Raw genomic sequence first — 4316 nt, forward strand, 5'->3', positions numbered from 1 at the left:
CTCATTTGATACATGATCGCAGTCCAAATAAGATGATGGGATTCAAAATTTAAAATAAGGTTTTCTGTTGTAGATTATTTGTAACTTGAGCATCAGATAAGTAAATTCCTGGATGATGTGGGGTGGCATCTTGTTCCACGACTCTCATTTCATGAGCAGCACTTTCAAATACCCAATCCAGTAGATGAATCATGTCCATCAACACCTGGAAAGATATACATTTGGTATTTAATGGTTGACCAAGTCAACAAAAAAACGTAGGAGAAATATCTTACAATAATATTTTTAACATAATATCCTAATAGTTTAATGACCCAATTTATTTAGACATGAACATACCAAGAAATGAATCTAGCACAATCAAATATAGAGATATTAACAAGACAATATAAAAAGAACAACAAAGGTTACCCCATATTCTAAAAAATAAAAGTTTGACTTTTAGGGTTTCAGGTCAACTTAGCCGCATCGCAGATGCATAACCTTCAGCTGCCCTAAGAAGCTCGACTAGTTAAACAGCAGTATCAAGAGCATCTGGAGCCCATGAAGGTGGTACTTCTGATAATCCAAGAAGAAGTATTTGAGTAGCACTTGGACTAGAAATAGCATAGTACCTATGGAAGAGACTTGCATAAGGCTCTAAAGAAGGAAGCCCTGCAACAAGATGCTCATCCATGGCTGTTATTGGAGGAGGAAGTAATACAGCAGGAACAACAGTTGCAGTTAGAGTAGTCGTTTCATAACGAGCAACTTCCTCATCACATACACTTAAAATTACACGTGCGCCATTAGCAACAGCCCACCTTGGTCTAGATGGCATGAATTGTGGATGCTTTCCAGATCCACGTGAAGAAGCCATTACAAAACACAAAATTTTACCACTGTGTTAATTGTTATTATCCTTCTTTTAAAAGTTTTATAAAAGAAAATGTTTCCACTTACCAAGAGAAGGTGGCTTCATTTCCCCTACAATGTTTTTTCCCATAACACCCCCACACCCTTGAAATTATTTTACTTTATTTTTGTAATATGAAAGGAAATGGGAATAGAGCTTACGTTCAGAAGGTATCACAGATCCGTTAAATTATCGGCTTAAGCCCACCGCAAAGTTTCACATAACAATGATTTCATGCCATGAAAAAACTTTATTTAATACCATTTAATCCGTACCTTATCAGCACCATTAGGTGCAGTATTAGGTACAAGAAGTTATTTTTTTGAAATGTTCTTGGTGCAAATTTAGGGCAAGGTCCTCTCAGACAAGCAACATTAGGTGATGGAATCCCTAATACTGTTGTCAGCACCACAGTCAACAAAGTTTGTGCATTGAGGATGAAAGGTATGCAATTGTAAAATATGATATGTATTCATTTTTGAGATTAAATTGTGGAAAATTTATATATTTTGTTTTTGGTAATTGCAGCTACTATGTTGGTAGCACAAAGCTTCCAATTGGGAATAAAGGATTTAGTTGTGGCTGGTGGCATGGAAAGCATGTCTAATGTCCCCAAATATATTTCAGAAGCAAGGTGAATGTTATCTTCAATTTAATCATTATTGTGTTATTTTAAACTTTCTTCTCATTATAGTAAGGGCTTACAGAAAAAGGTGGAAGCCGTTTAGAATTTCAGGAAAGGATCTAAATTTGGACATGACACCCTTGTTGATGGAATATTGAAAGATGGGTTGTGGGATGTTTTCAATGATTTTAAGATGGGAAATGTTGCTGAAATATGCGCTGATATGTATGAACTTACAAGAGAGCATCAGGTATGGTATATTTAAACCTTTTTTTTTTCTATTCTTCAATTCACCAACTTTTTGTTCACAAAAATATTTATGATTAACTGATACATGCAGGATGACTATGCTATTCGAAGTTTTGAGCGTGGTATTGCTGCCTACGATAGTGGTGCCTTTGAATGGGAAATTACTCCTGTAAGATTTAAAACTAAGTTTACTAAAAAAATAGATGCTTAGAGTTTTTTAAATTGTATGCCAATGGTGATGTGTGGAACTTTACAGGTTGAAGTTCCAGGGCCAAGAGGAAGACCATCAACAATTGTTGACAAGGTACTGAAAATTAAAAGTGATTAAGTACATACTTAATCTGGAAGAATTTATCCCATTTCAAGTGATAGAAGCCTACCAAGGTACTGAAGCTTGGTTCTTAGTGGATCACCAATCTGTCTAACAATCTCGCGGTCTCGCCTCGCTTTCGTGCACGAAGATGAGAGAAAAAAATAATTACACAATGGTAAAGAGAGATTATGGAAAAAACAACAGTAAACTATACCCATGATAACTATAAAACAATAGATCAAGGAAAATACTAATTAAGTTATTGATATTTAAACCATAGCATTTCAATATGAATTACAAAACTAGGAAAATACTAATTACGTTAGCAATGAATGGCTAATCACATCTTCAAGGACACATAAGCTCATATCAAGCTCTCTGACATGACCTGTTTTGTTGTTGCACATAACTCCTATCCACTTACAGCAGTCATCTTCTTCAGCTTTCCATGTATACAGAAAACCAAAGGGATCTTAGAGGGAAGCTTTGAAATGAAGGAGAGCATATGTCTCCTTATCTAAACACTTCTTCAGAACACCAATATATATATATATATATATATATATATATATATATATATATATATATATCATCTCCTCCTCCCACTGCTGCCAATTGGTTGGTAGTTGCAGTTACAAGGAGTAGCACGAGAAGCGATAAAACTATGAAAACACAAGGATTCATATTGTAAATGCAAATCTTGGTGATTTTTGGATTGTATTGATGCATATATTGTTGGATAAGGTGTCTAAGTCCATAACTTATTTGGTATATACTTGACCCGGCCGGCATGGTCCATTTGGGTTGCATCTCATCCAAACTATTATGGATAATTTTATGAGAGTTATACACATATGTTTATTAATATATTATAAGTTATAATATATTAATATGAAGTTATGTTATTTAATTAGTTTTAGTCTTAAATTAATTATGAATTAACTTAGAGATTACAAGGAAGACTAATTAGATTATGGGCTATTGATTTTATATGGTGTGGGCTAAGACTCATTTGTTAATGGGCTAGGCTTATATGGAAGTCCATGGATGATGCATGGAGCTTTTAACCAATGGATCCTTGGAAAGGAAAAGACATGGGTTATTAGGGTTTCACCCTAATCATGCACACAATATAAGCATGCTTATGGAGCATGAAATGGCAACTAGTGAACTAGTGTGTGTGAGCTTGTGTGTGGCCGAAATTATACAAGTGTGTATACTCTCTTAAAGTTTTCCAAGAGTTTGTGGTGTTTTGTGATTCCATTTGAGGCATTCACACTATTGGTGCTTGGCCCTCAAACTCCTTAGAACCAAACGCATCAAAAGGTATGTAATCTCTTCTAACTCTTTTATGTTGAAATGTTCCCCATGCCATGTTAGATAGGTTATAAACCTTGAAAAATTTAATATTTTGCATGTATTTAGACAAACATAGATCCAAGGTTTATTAGGGTTGCATGCACACTTAGGAAGTGTTAGATTGCTCAAAACCCAACAGTGGTATCAGAGCCTAGGCTTGCTTGTTTGATAATTGATGCAAAATAGTTGAAAAGGTCGAAAAACTTGTTGTCTGACTGATGAACTCACCGAGTCCATGGGGGGACTCGCCGAGTCCATGTGTATCTTCAACCTACTCGCCGAGTAGGTTCATGCACTCGATGAGTAGGATCAAGAGAGTGCATATTTTCGACTTTTACTGCTGGAAATGGACTAGAAACATTACCCTAAACTGTTTGGTGTTTTAAAACTTATTTTAGTTGGTGTAATGGTTGTTCTAATCCATTTACAATAGCATATATCAAAATTCCATGATTTTATGTGTTCATATAATTCTTGAAATTTTGATGATCTTGTTCATGTTCTTATGAATTTAGGAATTATTTGCTAAATTGTTTAGAATTAATTCTTGATCATTTATGTGTTTTAATGGAGTCCATAATTTGTCTTCAAGTTATGGATTTCCAAAGGTCACTTTTATTTAACACACACTTAAAACACATAAGTTACATGAAAATGAAGAGTCTTCATTTTTATGAACCTTTAATTCATAAGTTATGAAATGAAGAGTTTTGCATAGTTACAAAACTTGCCCTCAAGTTTTGGAATTTGTAAAGTTTCACACACTTTAATAAAATTTAATTCCAACCCTTAGAGTTTTAATAGTTAAAATTCAACCCTTATACTATGTACAACATTAATGGTTAATTATTATATATATGTATAAGAACAAGTAG

The 4316-nt window shown here is 34.2% G+C and overlaps 1 pseudogene; it reads left to right on the plus strand.

The window, feature by feature from the left end:
• The first annotated feature begins 1039 nt into the window (after window positions 1-1039).
• LOC145010231 (acetyl-CoA acetyltransferase 2-like) lies at window positions 1040-2097 on the plus strand (annotated as a pseudogene).
• Window positions 2098-4316: the final 2219 nt, after the last annotated feature.

Source organism: Lactuca saligna, chromosome 8, assembly GCF_052625555.1.
Source record: "Lactuca saligna cultivar CGN05327 chromosome 8, ASM5262555v1, whole genome shotgun sequence".
In the NCBI taxonomy this organism is placed as follows: domain Eukaryota; kingdom Viridiplantae; phylum Streptophyta; class Magnoliopsida; order Asterales; family Asteraceae; genus Lactuca; species Lactuca saligna.